We start from the raw sequence: 20280 nt of genomic DNA, 5'->3' as shown, positions 1-20280 counted from the left end.
TAGCAAGTCTCTGCCCCAGGCCATTTAGATGCGTAGTGACAAGGGCATAAAGCTCCATTACCACCGTTACGGCTTGGTGCAGACCTTGGTTCCCAGGGAAAGGCAGCCCTGTGCTTCCACCAGGGAACACTCCAGCACTGCAGGGCATGCTCAAATTCAGATATTGCAGGGTATGGTTTCTGAATGCCCCAGGGACTTTTTAGGACAAGCAAACCAGATTTCCCTCATGCATATTTGAAGCCTAAGTTAAACTGAAAGGCAAAGTGAAAAAAGACATAATGCAGTTGTTTACTTAAGATGTATGAGTGCAGGAAGTTACTTTATCATGTCCTAGATGGTGACATTGAATTCCCTGAGCTCCCAGCACATGTTTGCCTTGCCTTTGGTCTGTGTGATTTGGATATAAGCTAGTTGTCATTTATAACACATCCAGTTATCTGGCACACACTAAAATGATCTTTGACTTTTTTTTCCTCATGGGGTTTGCTTTTGGCTCCTGACAGCATGACCTTGGGCACAGCTCCAACAAACAAATTTAAAATACTTAATGGCGTAAGTTTAAATGGATCATGACTACAACTCTTGCAAGAGTACAATTAAGCAACTACTGCCATTTCTTTTTGAAGGAGAATTATAATGTGGCTGTCACCGATAAAACAGCTCTGAAACACACGGAATGTCGTGTTGTTTGTTTTATGCACATAGCTGAAACAGGACAGACAACACGAAAAAGATTGAGAATCAGTGAAAAACAGAACATGTATCCCAGTCAGAGCACTCATACTCAAAACTAAGAGATGCCCCTGAGAAAATTCAGTAAGGACTGTTGCTGCTCATTTTCACTTGAAAGGTGTCTGGATTCTGGAGTTATGAGAAGTCCTATGATGCAGAAAGGAAGGCAGAAATAGCTTCTGAATATTCAAAGAACTCCATGTACCTTTTTTTCTGTCATTTCCTGAGGGCAGATCCTGCAAGATACTTAGCATCAACTCTTTTGGATGACACGTACTCACCATTTTCAAGCTTTATTAAATAACTCTGAATAGAGCATACAACACACAGCAATTAATTACCTATTTAATGAACACGGTTATCAGTGAATATGGTATGAAAGCATCATTAAGTGACATCCTTATTTTTGCATATACTTTAAAAGCAGGTGAGAACCACTGGCTGGCATTTGAGAACAGTTTTACTTCCAGTCTAGGAAAGAAAGAGAGCACAGGGAAAAGCAAAGAGGAAGACACAGCAATAAATAAATAAATAATTCCATAACACAGAAGTCTTTATAATTTCCTATAGCTCTTCTATATTTGCATACTTCCAGTTCATTACCATTCAGTATACAAATCCACACAACTTCTATCACATTCTATATGAGAGTTGTTTTAGCATATACTAAAAAAGAGGGATTTGAGGATCACAGTGAGGAAGAGAGGCAGAAAATTAAGGTATTCATTATTTAGGTTCTAAGGCTTTTCTTTGCGAGTTTAAGATGTTTTCCACAAATATGAGGAGTGCATTCGCTCAGTACTCTAGTAGTACTCATTCAGTAAAGTCTTTGCATGGTGAGATCCTATGTCACAGAGAAATCCCCTCCACCATTATGGGTACAGGCTCCTCTGCACTCCCATCATGGGACATGGCCCTTTTGGAAGCAGAGCAGCTTATCCCACTAAAATAAGTGAAGCGGACTGATTTGTGGTAAGCATCCGACAGCATTTAGAAACAATCTCCCCTCATTCTCTAACAAGCATCTAAAAATAACCTCTTGAGATTGACACATGGGAAAATTATTATGAACTGTAGCTGATGTGGAAAAATCAGTGTTTGTGTCACTCAGCAGATTAGGGCTATTTAGGTATTAGTTTTTAGCATAAAAGTACCTAAGGTGTAAGGTTGGAACACGCTTGAAAAATAAGCCAAGTTAGGTCATTGCATTCAGAACAACCTGGACTTTTCAGGAATGCCTAGATACAGCCCCAATCAGAATAATAAAAATTAGACATATAAACAAACAACAACAACAAAAAAAAAACAACAAAGAACAGGTGACAACATGAGAAGCAATTGGAAGAGAAAAATTCCTCCAATTCTTCACTAAACTAAAATGATCTAAACACCTTTTAAATCACTCCATTAAAGGAAAATAAAGAGAAGGATATCTTATAAATAGTAACAAGACGTGTCAGGCATGCAATTTACTCTAACTGGTTGAAAAACACTTTCAAGAGCACTAAAAATGAATTGGTGGCAGAATTGGAAATTTATCTGATTCTATACTTTCTCTGATGAAGAATGAAAGACATAGAATCAATTAAAAGTTAAAATGAATGAAAGCCTGTGATTATCACAAATCACTGTAGGTCTGTCCAAATCCCACGTGCTTACACATTCCTGTATGTTTTCAGAAAGTTTCTGCAAAGCACAATACAACACTTTTTTTTGTCACTGAGCTAGAGTTGCAAATAAGAAGCCAAATGCTGACCTTCTTCTTTGCTATTTGCAAAAGCAAACTGCAATTTGCAAAAGGTTTTTGATAACATTTGGTGTTAATTGGACTTTAAAATGTTGATGTTCCAAATCACAGTAATCTTAAAGACACGTGTAAATTATCTCAGCATGGAAGAGAGGAAAAGCTCAGATTGCAATGAACTTCTCAATCTAGCTTCTTTCAATATATTGCTGTCTGGGTGATTTACAATCCTTGACCTTTTTTCTTGCATGAAAATTAAGAAAGCAAGCATATACTATATTTAACACAAACAGATATATACAAACAGTTTTAGATGTTAAAAACATTAAGAAATACATTTTCTAACTAAAGTTATAGTCAGTGAATTCTGGTTTTCAAAGGAGAACCAAACTTTCAAATGTGAAATCTGTTCTACTTATTTATCCACAGGAAGATGGGTACTTCACTGTATAGTAGCTGCCCTCCTTTATGATATACTAAGTATGCATATCTTTAACCACCATAAGTGTAATATGCAGAAATCATCCATCAGCCAGAAGCAGTTTGGGATGATATTCCCAACAGCAAATGAGAGATTTGCTACCCAGAATCTCACCCATTAGGAATTAACCAAGCCTACCTATGACCCAATTAGCACAATTTCATTGCAGAGAAATAACATGGCCCGTTTAGCTCTTTGCCCCTTATAATAGTTATGAAAGCCAGATCAATTTCTTTCTGCTTGAGAGAGCAGCACACTCCACTTTTTGCTGATCTCTGCAGTAGCTTCCATTGTAGCAGAACTTTATCCGTCTTACCTATTCCTCTCAGTCTGTCCTGCTTCATTTCACTAGCTCTTAATCATCTTCCTCATTAAATATAACATTTGCATCATAATTTGGGAGACCCACATACATTTTTCCATGCTTCTTCACACTGTTTTTCACATCCCATTTCACAACTGTGCTCAAACGTCAACATTTATTTTCCTATATTTCACCACAATCTCTCTTGCTTTAGCTTCTTATTCTATATTTTTAAGACCCATCCCCTGCTGTTTGGGAGCCAAAAAACACACATTTCCTATATATAGTATTGCACATCTCTAAAGCTGCATATGCTAGATGAACAATCCAAATCAAAACAACAATAAAAATATATGTTAAAAACAGTGTGGCTTTGCATCTTCCCAGGACAGGCCCAGCCTGCAACCTCCCCCATTTAACCCCCTGAAATTGCTGTTTGTTGTCATCCCTCACAGATCTGCCCAAGCACAGCTCTTGCTTTAGCCATGCTTACCGATACCAAATAACACTTCACTTTCTATGCGGTCCTATTAATTTCTGCATGGTATGACTGAGGTTTTATTTTCAAGCTCCGTGGGAAAGGTTAAAAAGTTTTGATCATCTCTAAACTGCTATGTTCACTCCAAGTTGTAGGACAGGAGAAAGAATGATGAGTTCAAGTTTCCAAAGATAATACATTAAGAAGAAAATACATTGAAGATTCAAAATTCGAACCACATAAACTGAAGAAATTTAGAAATCATGTACAAGTTGTACAATTCATTCCAGCAAGAAGTCTTTCTTAAATTTTAGTTCATAAGAGGATAATACCTGAAAACATCATTAAGGTTTCTGCAGATTTCCTGATTAGACACGTTAACGCAGAGCTCGGCAGATGATCAAGCCTAAAAATCCTTTGAGATTCTGAACATCAAAGCCAGCTACAGTTTTCATAATGGAAAAATTATAAATATATTTAATGTAACAGATATAGTTCAGAGTAAATATATTTAAAGTTGAATATATTTTAAAATATTATAAGAAAAATCCTCATTTTAATAGAAAAAGTGGAAGAAAAACTACTTCAAGAGTTACAAGGGTTATGCACATTTTCTTGTGAAATTACCACATATCTAACCCCTTAAATCAGATTATCTTCCTTCTCTTCAAGGGGATGAGAGGCAAAAGCTGCAGGTCCAGGCTCTTACAGCCACTGGGCAATGTCATAGGCACTTGCAGGTAAACAGAAAAGGCTCAAAAGCACATTTGCCAAAGAAAAGGCAAATTGTTCTGTGCTTGGCTCGTCAGATTTGCTATCAGGCCTCAGTAGTTGCATGCTGAGCCCAGTTCTAATATCCACAGTTTGCAAAGAAAGATGATAAAGCATAGACTTGGAAGCACAACCTGTAAATGGAAGGCCTGATTTATTCAGTCTATAAGCACATAAACACACATGCAAAAGCAAACAAGACAGAGAGAAAAAAGGATAGGTCTTCCAACAAGCATGTATAACAAGAAAATTTCGAACTAAAATGAAGTCACACATTACTTAACAGACTTCTATAGTTAACCTTCAGAACAATTCACAAAGTACCACAGGGATCCTTAGAAAAATAAAAATACATAAACAAAAGAAACAAAACCTACATGTTTTGTATTGGGAGCCCTACGACTCCTGCCATAAGCAACTATATGAGGTAGCCCAGCCATTTTTTGTGGTCCTACACTTTCTTCATCCCACAGCAAATCACACAAACACATCCACAGCTGTATATACCGGAAGCGGAGTGAGGCCTGTCTGTTTAGGCTTTTTCATACCATCTTATATAGGTTGTTAGGTTTAATCTAGATTAGCTAGTAGTATTTTCATACAAAGAAGTATGTTACTCAGTGTTACTTCAGGAGTTTGACAAAAATAAGCCCACAATATCAATCAGATATTCAATACGCACTACCAAATTTGACATAATTAGCTGCGTTTCAGATATGATAATCCTAGCACACTGTAATGTGACTTTAGCCACTGTAAGAAATAGTCTAAAGAAACAAAACTGATATTTTTAAGAACTTTGTATCAAAACCAACACACCCATACACAGAAAAAAAAAGAAAAGAACAGGCTGCCTACTGATAAAAGCTTGAATTTTATCCACTGAGGAAAAAAAATAAAATCCAACAGCTATTAAAATGATGCAGTTCTTCAACTATCCCCTAGGGCATACTCAAATTTAATGTGGATACCTGACCTAATGTACTGTACAGCTCTGCCAGGTTTAAATAGTGCAGCTTTCTCTGTAAGATGCTCCACAGGAAGCACTAGGTGAAGGAACCTCGCACACAAATCAGGGCCATCTGAGGATGTTATGGCAACCAGAAAAGAAAAGCACGATTTGTCACATCTTAAGAAACATACTCTTTGTGTCCACTAATTTTTATCATGAACATCCACTACCCATACCAGTAGGTCCAAAATCTGCTTAGGAAATTACCAGGTTTTATTTGATGGTGAAAAAAGTTTGACCTAAAGGATTAATCAATATTTTCAGGTACCCATGAAGCTCCTGTGGGTTACTTCTGCAAGCACGATGCAAACATGCAACCACAATTAGCTACCTGAGGTACCACGATTTGAAATAAACCTAAACCTTTCACACTGTATGTTAAACCCATACCAAAGTACTCTAGCGGGCTTTAGAAAGAAGTCCCAGATTTCCGTAAGTGTGTGCAACCATTACTTGTATAAACAATCATTCCAGTTGTGTGGGTCCACTTAATGTAAATGTGCCTTCAAGAAGCCAGCTAAATATGTAATTGGTCTTTTGTACAAACAATTACTGTGATGTGTACACTGAAGAAGCTCTCTAAAAGACAGATAGTTAATAAAAATTACGGGAGCAAATATTGTGCACCAGGGTTTAAAAATGTGAATCCCAATTTAGAAATCCAAATGCCAGTATCACTGTTCAGATACAAAGCAGGTTTATAACCGCAATACCCAACTTCAAAAATGGAACTCACAGTACTGTTTAAAATAAAGCAATAAAAGAGTCCCATATTAATATTCCTTGTTGTCATTTGTATTCTCCTCATTTGTGCAGCTCCATTTCATGTTGGCTTTTTTTCCTGCACACAGACCATGCTAATATCTTCATGGATTTGTTTATAATAACCTTTAAATCCTTTCCTTGTCATTCTACTGCATAGCTGTTCCACTGTATATACACTCTTCACTTCGGTTCATTGCCTACACATTGATTATTTCACATTTTTCTATGTTAAACGCTGAATAGTATTTTCCACTTAGTGGGCCAGCCATTTAAAAGATCCAAATCTATCTGAATAAAGTTGGTTGCTTTCCTCTTCTTATTAGTTATACATTTAATTCTGACAGCATGAGGTAAACATCAAAGTCAGTCACAGAGAATTTGGCATTTGTCAGAGAAGTGATCACAAAACCAACCTTCTGCTTGAGTACTATCATTCCAGGTAGCAATATTCACAAATCGGTAATGCTGAAACTGCTGACTGAGTTCTCTATGCTGACTTTAAAAGACTTTGCATATCCTGTGAGCAAGTGAGGCTGAGGTATTCCTAGAGGTAGCCAGCTACTCCATGAAGGCTCTGCACGCAGCTCTTCGTGTGTTTTGTTTTTATTCTCCAACATTTGACCCTATCTGCACTAATTAAAATATTACCAATTGCAACATTTAGGCCGTATAGAAAAAAACACATGTTAAAATACCTGTTGGTCTCTGGTAGCACAGTATACTAGCTCTGCGAATGCAGGGGCAAGTAGGATCAACTGAGGCGTGTGTTGCTATCCCCTCCCGCGGACCCACAGGTGTGGATCAAAAGTATATATCATTTTGCATTTGCATCAAATAATACTGATATAGTGCTTCTGAGCACGATACTGAGGTTCAACTGTCTTTTAACCTCCTATAGCTTTAAGTTGCCTTCCAAAATCCACGCTTACTTTCTAACCTATCTAGGCTCTTCACAGTCCTAAAAGTGATGTGAATAAAGCCTGATCAGCTGCGCCTATTTCTCTTCTTTTTCTTCTTCTTCTTTTTTTTTTTTTTTTTTTTAAGTGATTGATGCTATATTTAAGCTGCAACACCTGGGTTTAATGTACTAACTACCTTTTAAAGGCCAATCTAAACATCTCCCATCTATTTTTAGCCAGGCTTTCAGTATCAACTGGTTGAATTTCACCTTTCACTGGTAAAGTCAAGGACACAATACTTTTATAGCCTCCCTTCTCTACTCCCACTTTTAGCAACATTAAAGGCAAAGGGAAGGACTACAAGAGAAACAAAACAATCGTAAGATGCTCTGAATAATCTAAATTTCTGTGGCTGGCTGACTTATTTGCTACAGATAAAAGGCAGTAAACATGCTCACAAAGTGAACTATCCTCAGGTTTTCCGGAATATCAGTCCCCATTTGCAAACTTCTCAGTTAAAGAGCAAAAACATCCACTTTGCACACATAATGCCCAGAAAAACATTTCTTCATCTGCAAGGGTTACTACTGACATCTCAAAACTCCAAGCTCCTAGGGCTCCTTCCTAGCTTTATTTCTGCATTACTCTGAATTGCACAACAACTACTGTCAATTCAGCTCTGAAGACTACTTTAACCAGCCACTCGGTATCACTCTACATGTGATATTATTCTTTACTTTGCATCAAGGTATTTGCTTCCTTACTCAAAATTTGAATTTATTTGCAGTAGAGAAAAATACGGTTTTTCCAGAGATACGAGTACTGCTGGAGCCCGATGACCACTTCATGATATTCCAACAAGAAATACATGCTTTTTGAGGGGAGGATTATTGCGGTGTTGTGGGGTTAGCTTTTTCTTTTTGTATTCTGAAAGATGATTGACCACTGATGAACTAGATAAACAGCAATGTTTGATGGAAAGACTTTCACGATAATGATTCATGATAATGAATGCATGGAGTCCCTTCTTCACTCAGTACACAGATTATTTCCACTGATAATGTTTACTATACTTTTTTTTTTTTTAAATGCTTTTCTAGATACACATACCATCTACAAACTCAGTTGTTTGTGCATGCATCACAGTTCATCACAGTAAGACTGTGAAATTCCAATATTACTGCTATACAACTTAGAAGCTTTAACTGAGTGACACAGAAACTTTCTCAAGTTCGCAGTGGGAAGTTTGTGACTTTCCTTCTCTTGGCTTTCCACCCTACTCTTCCTTTTCTTTGCCCTTACTTGTTTTAACCAAAACCCTTCTGCTACTCTTACCACCCTCACCATTTAGGTACTTTGATAATGGACAGACCACTTCTTTGGAGCTTCCCCAATCCATTCTCACCATGGTACCACGTGAGTGACCAGGGTGCAACTTGTCTAACAAAACAAAGGGAAAGACTAACTAAACTCCACTCTGCTAGTGTAGAACACCATTTCCAAATAAAAAAAAAATAATTTGTATTTTATTTATACTGCCAATCAGAATGTTTACTGGGAACAGAGGTGGGAGGAAGGAGTATTTTGCCAGTGATACAGGAAAACAGCAATTTGTATTTTAAAGCTGATGAATATTCACCCCCTTGAGGTTATATGACAGTTGGGTGAGTTTTCTTTTAGGGAAAAACAAAATCAAAAGACAATTTTCAAACTGAAAACATACGCCCACTGTGAATTACATTCACCTTGTAATACTCAAGAGAAAGCATTTCATTTTTTCAATTAATCTGACCTTTATCAAGAGCTAGCAGAGAAGAAACTCTCATGGAGCTAAGTACTTGGAGTCAGAGTAAGAAGCACTGCAGATCTGTGCACAGTGTACTACACAAACTGATGTTTATAAGATATTACTGTATGCTCTGTAGGACTGCTGCTAATTTACAAAGCAAAGTGTACACAGTTCTTGACCAAGCTGTTCACCATAATCTTTACGCCCAAAAGCAAATGAAATACCTTCCAGTGCCAAGGAGAAGTGCTAAGTAAGCCCTCCCTGGGTGGAACCTGGCCGTTCTCTCCAAGTCACATCTCTGTAGGCACATAATCCCACTTGTATTACACTCGCAAACACAAAGAGGCTGGATTTCCTTTAGTTGCATACGTTTCAGTTTCGGTCATTCTTTAACTTTTAAGGAATGTCAGCTCTCAGGACTAACCTTTTTGGAAAATTATGAGAACACACAGTCTACTCACGTTCACTGGGGGTGCATGCTCTGAAATAACTGAGCTTTCTTCCTCTTACAGCCCAAAAGTATCTGAAAATCAAATAAAAAAGCGATTATTAGAAAATGAGAAAATTCACCAAAAATTCAGATTTTTGCTCCATTAGTTTAGAACTGCAACCTCTATAACTAACTGAAGAAATGAGAATGCCTAGAAGAGAAGCAGACTTGTACCAGAATCAAATGTCTGCATGTATGAGAAAGCTGGAAAGCAACAGGTCACGCTTTTTGAGTTTATTGCCTTTCATTCAGCCTTACATTAGATTTACTTCACCACAAATTGAGACTACAGGATTCTGCAGGATCAGCCCCTAACAGCAAATGTATAAAAGTATGTGCAAATGCTGTGAGTACCATAGTTGCCAAGTCTTTTTGACTATAAAGCCAAAATTGACTCATAAGTACTGCTATTCGCAGCCAAAAATAAGTGTGTATTGCCTTACATTTTCCTTTCCACATTTCTCATAGACATTTACATTTATATCAACACATAATGAGTAGAGGAAACACAAAGACATTTGAACAGAATTTTCTTTAGCTTGTCAAAAATGCCTTTTTCTTCCTTTTCCTCACATTAACATTAATTGGAGCTGGGCAGAAATCCTCACGTTAATAGGAATAAAAGTAGCACTAGTACATTACATTTAATTAGCATCTAAACTACAGATCCTACACCCCACAAGCAATTTCCACCCGGGAAACTTTCTGTCTGACAAGCAAACGCAGCCAGCTCTGATGTGGTGCAGGGCAGCTTTTCCCAATGAACAAAAACAAAGGGGAGAGGACACAAACGCAGCCACGGGGGCACAGACCAGGTAAGTGGGTCAGACTAACTAGGACAGTGGGACAAACACCACTCTCCATACGAAAGCAGACTTCCCTGTGAATAAAATCAGAACATTTGTCAAAGATAACTGAAATCATGTTTACTGCATGGATTCATAAATCTGAAATGTAGAGCTGCGCAGACACCATCCGATTGTGGGAGCATCATAATAAATCAAAAGACCAGTAACTTGAAAGTCTTTTATGCTTTTTAGAATAACCCAAAGACGTATTCACAGCATTTGTTTCTTCTGGCCTCCTTTATGTTTCTGTCTTGTAGAATGTGTGCTGCCATCTATATTTAACAGCAAATGCAAAATACAGACAGTGTTACAGATCAGAGAGGCTAAAGTTTCTTCTTGCTCTTCTGATCCCCTTGGCTCACTCCAATGCCTCCACCCCCTCCTGGCTCTTGTTTTCCTCATCTCCATGCTGTTCCATTTATCCCCCCTTCCTCTATCCCCACAGTTCCCCATTGTTCCTTTCTCATCTTTCAGCCCCACCTTGTCTCATTCCTGCTTTTGTGTTCCAATATACCATATAAGAAGGTACTAAAAAAATCAAGAGCTCTTGGTAATGCTGCTGTTTTCTGAAGTACCTCACTGTGCTATTCTAGAATTTTTTAGGACAAATCCAAGCAGCTGTTTTTTTTTTCTTCTAATAGGAAGACTGTTAATCTAAAACTTGTCTACGTTACAAAGCAGTATCACCCCTTCCTAAAGAAGAGGGATACTTGCAACTCTGCTGATGGAAGAAAGGCTAGTTCAAAATCACAGCTTTAACAGGGATTCATCACCTTTCCAATTAGGCTGCGCCCATTAGTCACAGTCATTAGTCAGAGTTATGGAACTATGGAGCTAATTTTCACTCTGGGTCAAAACTGAACAGCCTGATTTCACCAGATCACAGTTCAAGCCAAATCCCAGGCAAATCATTTTTTTTTAAATGCGGTTCCTTCCATTTGTGCTCATGGTTTGACTTCACCTCCCACTCTAGTTCTTGATGAATGATGTCAGAATCTCCTCCTGACCTCTCTTGGTAAGAAAAGACGACAGACTAAGTATCCCATCCTAGAGTATTTCAAATGAGTTTAGCACTCCTTTCCCGATATGAAATATGAGCACATTTGTATGCCTGGTCTGGAAAGGACATGTGTCAGTTAGGGGAACGGGCCATTCCGCCAACATCGGCACTGGGGGTGCAGCCACAGCAACTTGGAAAGATGGCTTAGCTCATCTGCCACCTGAAAGCACATCTTTCAGAACACGTCTGAGCGTGAAGTTTTAATGTCTCTTTTTCAATGGGTTTTAAAGATTTTTTTTTTTTTTTTAATAAGTGTTTGCCTCCAGGGATGTGTAAACAACTTTGCTCATCGTCACTGATTATCACTGCGCAAGTATTAACCTCAATAGCCATGCTAAATCACTGTGATCTTTATTTTCTATTAACTTTTGAGTACCACAGATAACAGATCTTGAGGTGGTCAGAGAAGTGCAAGGAAAGAGAGAAGTTATGCTTAAAAAATTAAAATAACCACAGATACGGAGAGAAATCCCAATTGTTTGCCTGAGCCATTTAAAGACCTTGTGCATACCATCCTGTACACTGCAAGCTCTGAGACAGAAAGAAATATGCAGCAAAATAAGATTTCAGAGTACCTTAAAATGGACATCGAAGCTTTCTTAGATAAATTGTACAGGATGTTTTGGGCTGTTTTTCCCTCACCATCCTGAAGCAAAGGTTGCTTTATCCCCTGAGGGGTTGGGGGAAGAAAGTGCGTTAAGGATCATCTCCAGCTGTAGAGCTGGCACTGTGTACTGCAGCTCTTTGTGTACTGTCAGCTCGCTATGACAACTAATAGCCTGGATGAGGATGTGTTATGTTTCTTCACTGATATTGTCAGACAGCAAGGACTTGAGTTTGCACAGACTTCTGCCACTATTTGGGACTGATAAGATTAAAACTGTTGTGATTTCATTTTGATGGGAGCTACTGTGCGAGTGCACTGTGGTTTCTCCTGTGCCGGGCTGGGTACGCTGGAGGAGCAAAGGAAGATGTGCTGTGGTACAGAGGCTGCCTTCCTAAAGCTGAGCTCAGAAGCAGTGCAAGAGCTGGGGATATTATTAATGTAATAACTGCCAATGTATTACATTTGATTTGCATACTGCCCAGTGACATCTCCATACAGCCAGGTGAATGGAATAACTAGATAAAGAAAAGCATGGGTTGCCGTATGTAAATTAAGCTGTATATTAGCTCAAGGGAACACAGCATGAGAACATCTGAGTGTAACAAGGAAGGAAAGGCTCTCCTGGCTGCAGAGAGCACAGCTCCAACAGCGCGTGCAGACTCACCCAGTAGGGCCAAGCCCCAGTCCAGTGAGCCTCAACGAGTGAGTGGGGAGAAGAAAGCACTAGGGTAGCTGAGCCTTGGTTAATCTTTCACTAACAGCTTGCACTTGTCTGTTCTCAAAGAATTAGATCCAAAATTTAGGAAAATGAATAGAAGAACTCCAGAGAAGTTGACAAGACTTTAAATCAATCCATACCTACATATGCTGCACAGTGCAGAGCAAGCTGCTTAGGACTGATCAGATTTGGCCAGTTCCTTCCTCTTTACTGTTTCTCATTCCTGTAGCTATAGCATATGATCTCTTATTTATCTTTTTCAAAAAGGAAAGAAATACAGGACTGGAGGGGACTCCATTCATGACCAACAATGACCATGGAATCACAGAATCGTTTGAGTTGGAAGGGACCTTTAAAGGTCATCTGGGCCAACCCCCCTGCCATGAACAGGGACACCTACAGCTCCATCAGGTAGGCAGAGTCCAACCAGCCTGACCTTGAATATCTCCAGGGACAGGGCTCCTACCATCTCCCTGGGCAACTTGTGCCAGTGCCTCACCATCCTTACTGTAAATAAAAAAAAACAAAACAAAACAAAACACAACACCAAACTTCTTCCTTACATCCAGTCTAAATCTCCCCTCTTTTAGTTTGAAACCATTTCCCATTGTCCTATCACAACAAATCCTGCTCAAGAGTCTGTCCCATAATGAAGTCGAACCAGCAATGAAAACAATACCATAGAAGTCTTTTTACCACCTCTTCGGTCTTCAGGACTCGTCCTCTTCTTTGAGTAATATATTGTGCAAATCAAAAATACACATAAACACACAAAAGGCCAAAGGTGATTAAAAAAAAGAAAAAAGGAAGGGAGATAGTACAGATGGTCCAGACTACCCACTCCAAACACATCATGATCTATATAACTTGCTTATAGGTCACTCTAAATCTCTTATGTCTATCTCTGTGGCTAATGGCCTGGAATAAAGCATTCCCACATTCAGGCATAAAGACAACAAGCATTCCTACAGAAAAAAAATAGTAGTCATGTCTACAGCTTCTCCATGCCAATGCTGTTTCAGGTTTCCCTGTTGCTACACATGAACTTGCATGTTGCCACCTAAGGAATGGCTACTGCAGGAAGGTGGGCAGCGTGGGAGCTGCTCCCATGCAAGAAGCCCAAGGGAAGGCAGGGCTGTGCCAGCCTGGGCTGCTGGCCTGCCAGCGGCCCCATCCTCACAGACAAAACTACAGCTGCCTGAAGCTTCCTTAGGCACTTACTGGGTAAATGAATGATAATTAGACCAGGAGCATTACTGCAGACCTCACAGCCACTAAACCCAGGGCATTTGTAATAGGCTGTTTGAGTGCCATCTCTCTCTAGAAGCCTACACAAAGAAAGGATAAAAACTATCACAGCTATCAATAACAGAAATAACGCCTCTTGTTTAAGAGGCTGCAGCTGGGCTGTACTTGTTTGTCCCTACATTCCCACCTTCTTCTGGTACTAATGGTTTGTGGCAGGGCTTCTTCTTTGGGCTCAGAACTCCTCACTGCAACAGGAGATGTTCTGACACATCTGCCCCAGCTGAGGACCATTACAGTGCCAGCAACATTTCTCAGCACAGCTTGCAGAAACCTTCTTTTCTTTTTCCTGGTTATTTATTTATTTATTAGCTCCCAAGACTACATTAGTGCCTAAGAAAACCAAATCTATACTGAATCTATCTTGGTAGATTTTTTTTTTCCTTGACAAATGGTCTGCAGTTGTTAGGAAAGCATGTGGACTTCTGGAGCACTGAGAAATTGGCTCTGGCAAGCTGCAGTAAAAAATACAGTTTTCTCTGTGTTGATTTTTCAATATTTAGTGTGTATTCAGAATACATCCTCAATGCCATGCTATGCTCTATAGACTTGATATATGATTATACAGCTGTGACTAAGAAATGATGTATGAAATAAAAATCCCCGAACAATGCATTGGGAATAGGGGCTCTGTAAGCTGCTGCATGTGCTCGGAGCTGCTGCGTGCTGCACTTGGAAATAAGGGAGCCAGTGCACTTCAGCAAGAATCCAAACACCAACTCTATTAAAAACCTTTCAGAATACACAACCAGCCTCTTTAATGTGCATTATGCATTGTAAGATAAGGCAGAACAAGAGAGTCATATGGGATCTTTGTTCAACCTGGGATGGCAAGATGCGGGGTATCCATTCTAATCCTTGCAAAGGACCAAATGCCAGCGGCTCCGCGCCAGCAGCGCCTGGCCAAGCACAGCCCCTCCATGCTGCACAGCTTCTGCCTGCGTGCTGCCGTGCCCACAGCAGTGGCAGTGCCTTGCCTGCTTGTAGCTTAACACACAGAGCAATAAGGAATTAATTTCACTGGGACCACTGGCACGTTACTGCCAGTTTTCTAACCTGGGCTGTCAGAAAAAAAAAGATCATTGAATGGCTTGGCTTGGAAGGCACCCTTAGATCATCTAGTTCCAACCCCCTGCTATAGGCAGGGACACCTCCCTCTAGACCAGGTTGCTCAAAGTCCCATCCAGCCTGGCCTTGAATGCTTCCAGGGAGGGGGCATTCACAACCTTGAAGCATTCAAAGCCAGGCTGGATGGGACTTTGAGCAACCTGGTCTAAATTGTAGTTGGAGTGATCAGATGAAGCATAATTGAAGCTGCCCATGTAAATATTTAATTCCTCAAAGAGTTCCCCCATACAAAACTCATACTTTCATCTGTGCTGTCAGCACAAGGAAGGCCTTGTGTTGTTAAAGTTTACCTGAATTTACATTACCTGTGGGGTTTTTTTTTTTGCTGCTGGGAGCTCTGCTGGCATTGTGCAGGGCCAGGAAGGACACGCGGTGCCGTGACTGCTTCAGCGGGTGCACATTTTCTCCATGCCAGCAAAGGAAGAAAATGCTAAAAACAAGCATTTCCTAATAGAGTTTTCTATAATTGTATTGACATTGCTTTGATGGATGTGATTCTAAAGTGTAAACAAATCTAAAAATTAATAGGTAGGGCTGCTGCACAGACAAAAAAAATTGTGCCAAGTGGGACTGGAAGGGAATAAGCAGATCTACAGTGCTACTGTGTGCTCTTCATACTCTGATGAAGATATAGCTGGATGTTCAGCAGTGATAAAAATACCAAATTTCAGCAACAGTTGCTTTTGTGAATAAAGAGTTTATATGTAATTATTCATAAACAACTAGCACCAGTTGAGAGCAGAGGAGAGGACTGTGAAAAAGGATTAAGTCAGGAGTCCAAGCTGGGTGCGGGCATTCAGTGAGATGGGCATCCATGGAGACATTCAAGACCAGGTTGGATGGAGCCCCAGGCAGCCTAATCGAGTGGGTGGCAACCAGCCCATAGCAGGGGGTTGGAACTACGTGATCTTTAAGGTCACTTCCAAGCTAAACCTTTCTGTGATTCTCTGATTGTATAGCCCTTCAGATGGTTCTGCTGCAAGAGCACAGTTAAGTGTGTAGAGTCTGTGTGGCAAAGGCTGCATCGGCTCACACAGTAACACGCTACTACAACTCAGGTAGGAATGTGCAGTGCATCCTATTTTTATTATTTTAATGAAAACTTCTCCAGATGCCATTATTAGGTAACAGAAGCAGATCAGAGTGCTCCCCAGCAGCTCTGTTCCAGGATGGGCAGTGATGGCCCAGCACAGAGCATGGCAGCAGAGGTGCAGGCTGTGCCTCACCGCTGCCCTGCGCACAGGCCTGGTACCCCAAAACAGGCTGCAGCTTTTTTGCCTGCAGATTGCCAAGGAGAAACAGAACAATTTTAAAGCTGTTGGTTTTTGCTAATGGCACTCTCAGAGCTCTCACATAGCTCAGACAAATGGCCAAGATTTTGGCCTTCGTTCTTCATTAAAAATCTATTAATTCAAAATCAGAGGAGAGAACACTAATTCTGCAGAGCCATATGGAGGCAGACTGGCTAAGCCTCTGCCTTACAGAGAAACTTCCAGTTCTTATGCCCCAGCAGCTCCCAGCCCTCTCAGCTATTCTCTGCAGGTTTCTGTAAGAGGTTTACATCTTCTCGATTCTCTCACAACCCCTTCCTCTCATGGCAAAGTGCAGACCATGCAGTGGCACTTTGTGGAATGCATTTCTAATTTTTGCCTTCAGATGTACACTGCTAAACTGATGAGAACTCAGAACCCGGCAGCTCCCACTGCCATCCAGTCCCATCGCTGCTGGCAGTCAGTGCATCCCTCAAAGTACCCTGGGGCCCTGATCTTCTCCCCCCTTGCCATTTCCCTCTCTCGAATGGCACAGAGCATGCTGCACTGTGGGCACACTGCCTGCTTGCAGGAATATGACTATCATTACAGGAGCCAGGACAGTCAACATTTGTTTGGTTTAAAGAAAAAAATCCCTATTACAAACTGTGATATTATAATGGTAAATTACAAATACTGGTAAAAGAATCAGTAAAAGACCAGTCTTCTTCATTTTATTATTTTAATATCACTCAGAATTAGGCATCCTAATTCTGATGAGTTATGGAATAATAGCCATTAGTTACTCCATTAGGAAGCTATTACTCCGTGCCATTGTTGAATTCTAATTCCCTAAAAGCTCTCATACAATGTCTGTATGCATGCAGATAGAGCAATGGTATGTGAAAGAGCAGCACAATAGTCAGAAGGAATAGGAAATTAACACACAATGATGGACATCTATGGTTTTGGGTATTTCTGGCCAGCCTGGTAGCATAGTAGCTTGGAACATGAGAAACCAAAAATTGAATTTCTTGTTCCAGTGGTATCAGGATGTACACAACTAGAAAATGCTGACTCGAACAGCCCCCATTAAATACAATTCAAAAAATAATCAAATAACGCGTGCAGGAAATCTGACCCTGTAATTCTCCAAGAAGTTTGTGCGTACAATACATGGAACACACAGGAAGCACAGTGACATTCATGATCCCAGAAATTTTAAAGCAAACACTTGGATGAGAAGGAAATGATAATTCACTAGGCAGTTTCAACACAAATAGCGATACATATTTTTAATGAAAATTCATGAAACAGCTTGGCATTAAGACCAAAAATTGGCATCCAGTGGAATAAAGAAATATTGAACAGAGAACTAAATCAAAATATGTGTGGGGTTTGGGAACACGTCTTCATGAGGTGTATGATGCATGAGTGTCAGTCTCAGAAGAGAATAGCAAAGTGGTAACGAGAGCAGAGACTTCAGTTTTCTCAGTGTGTCCATTTTGGTTACGAAAGACTTGCATGCTTCATTTCAGTCATTATTTAAACATTGTTATTCCTGCAAACACCACACTGAGATAAGGTTTCATGCCACACCATATCAAAATGTAGACTGGTGCAGAACATTAGGAAATGCCTTTATTGAGGTAACTGTTTATTAAGCTGTGGAGGAATTGAAATTGAAATTCTTAAAGAAAGAGTGGCAGAGGCTGAAGAGGGGGAGATACGTTACGTTCCCTTTAATCATGGGATTTGCACAACATCAGTACAGTTATGATCTAAATAAAGTTTCTAGAGTCATCAGGATATTATACTGTAGCTGCTTCATTTAATCTAATGGCTTCCATTTAGGTAATTTTCATGCATTTTAATCTATTTAATGATCACCTTCCCTGGGTTGATTTACTGTCTCTCAAACTACATATATTGTACTTTATCTGCAAGACTTGGGATTCCAGACAATGATACGCAGAGAAAGACCTCAAACGTTTGGTACAGACACTATTTTGCATTTCTAACCCATTTAGTCATGCTACTTCACTAATATAGAAAAGCCTACACCTAATTTCAACTTGTGAAAAAACAATACTCAAGAGATTTACCGAGAATGAACTTAACATACATTTTAGTTTATTTCACTCTCATAGAAACCAATCAAATTTCAGACAACAGCACATGGAAACAAGCAGGAAGTGCAATTCAATATTTGAGAAACCTGTGTCCTGCCTGCAAACTCACTGAGGCTCAAGAAGGAGAAAACACGCTGAGCAATGACCATCCTTCCTTGTCTGGTGTTCTGGATGGCCCTGATGCAGCACAGCAGCACCCCCGGCCCCAAAACACCAACCAGCATTGCCCAACGTCTTTTATCACTCTGACACACAAAAGACTTGTCTGAATACACCAAGTGAGGAAGCAGCACAACACCAGACATTTTAAAACTAATTAGAATGCAGAGTTGCTACAACTGCATGTGCAAATGAGGTAATTACAAATTCAAATGACTAATTACGTTCACCTGTTTGTGCAGTTACCCAGTTCATATTGGGCAGTTGAAATAATTGTGTGTGCAAATTAGACACACAGCTGGATACAGACTTTACACTAGTAATTATGTACAGAAAGTTGGGTAAGGATTTGAAAGAGTTTTCAGTTATGGCTTTGCATTTCACAAACACAGCCCTGGACATGAATATGATGCGCATCCCAAGGTACCTGAAGTTGCCTGAGTAGAGCAGTAATCTGAGAGATACCAGTAAAGAGAGGTCTCACCGTTTGTATACACATGGGGCACTCCGGGAAAGGAAACATTTCGCAGAAGTTGTGAATGGAAAGTCGAGAGAAAGCTGCACCAAACTTTGAATGTCTGGATAGATTTAGGTATTAGGAGATAATGAGATTGGGAAATTCAGACCATAAAATGTACGATAATTAGAAACTCAGAATGTCTTAGGTATGTTTTACAGTCCAAATAACAAGCGGAGGTCTATAGATCTGAACAATATATGGCTGAGATACCCACAGCAGGAAGGTACAAACATGCTTAGGCAGATGATTTAGGGGACCAAGAGTAAATGAGAAAATGTCTGTCATGTATAGCATACATGCACGGCCAACATTTTTTTAAAGAGAACATGGGCTGTTGTTGTAGACTTCCAAAAAGAGCATCAGATTTAGCAGCAGCTGAAGGCATTGCTCAGCCTTGTGTTCAGAGAGAGGCCTTTCTGATGCCCTCCACATTGCAGCCGTTCCTGCAAATGCCTTTCTATACCCTTGATCCTTTGGGGTTTATAGCTTTCAAAGTCATTGGCTATATGAATTCCAGGTAATCAATTTGCAAGCGTATGACAAATATTTACATGCAGTAAATGTTTTTAGTGTATCTTAGTGCTCTTAGTATAACAACAAAGACTCCTCAAGACGCACACAAAGCTCTTGGCAAGGCTTTGATTACAAGTGGAAATAGCCAATCTGGATCACTTCTGGACTACCAGTAATAAAACAGCTCCCTTGTTAAAACAACAGAAATGTTTCTGTTTTCTTTTAGTTCCTGCTGATATCCAGTCTCTGACAGCAACAGTAGCAACAGCACATTAATGTTTTAATCTAATGCACTGCAGACAAGGAACTTAAATGAAAAAAAAAAACCAACCAACAACCAAGTCAGATCTTTTCCCTTAGATCAAACCCTAGCATCAGCAAACTGGTAACTACAGAAGGCCATGCCTCATACACTATCTTCTCTAGCAGCCTCTCAACAGAAAAGTGAACAAAACAGCTCAGCATACACCCTACACATGCCAGGACTGGGTGAGGGAGAAGAGACCTCCATGAAGGGGTCTACATGGCAGCTGAATGACTGCCTAGCTCTGGCCTTGGACAGGCAGTAATAGAGC

The 20280-nt window shown here is 39.9% G+C and overlaps 1 protein-coding gene across 2 annotated transcripts in view; it reads right to left on the bottom strand.

Annotated features, from left to right (window-relative positions):
* Positions 1-20280, bottom strand: part of CDH11 (cadherin 11) — a 232403-nt gene that overhangs the window by 147159 nt on the left and 64964 nt on the right. For both annotated transcript variants that reach the window (XM_021408541.1, XM_021408543.1), the window contains exon 2: positions 9437-9498. The gene's annotated coding sequence lies outside the window, so the exon portion shown is untranslated. The remainder of the gene's footprint in view (positions 1-9436; positions 9499-20280) is intronic.

Source organism: Numida meleagris, chromosome 10 (genome assembly GCF_002078875.1).
Source record: "Numida meleagris isolate 19003 breed g44 Domestic line chromosome 10, NumMel1.0, whole genome shotgun sequence".
In the NCBI taxonomy this organism is placed as follows: Eukaryota; Metazoa; Chordata; class Aves; order Galliformes; family Numididae; genus Numida; species Numida meleagris.
This window is presented reverse-complemented; position numbering and strand designations above follow the sequence as displayed.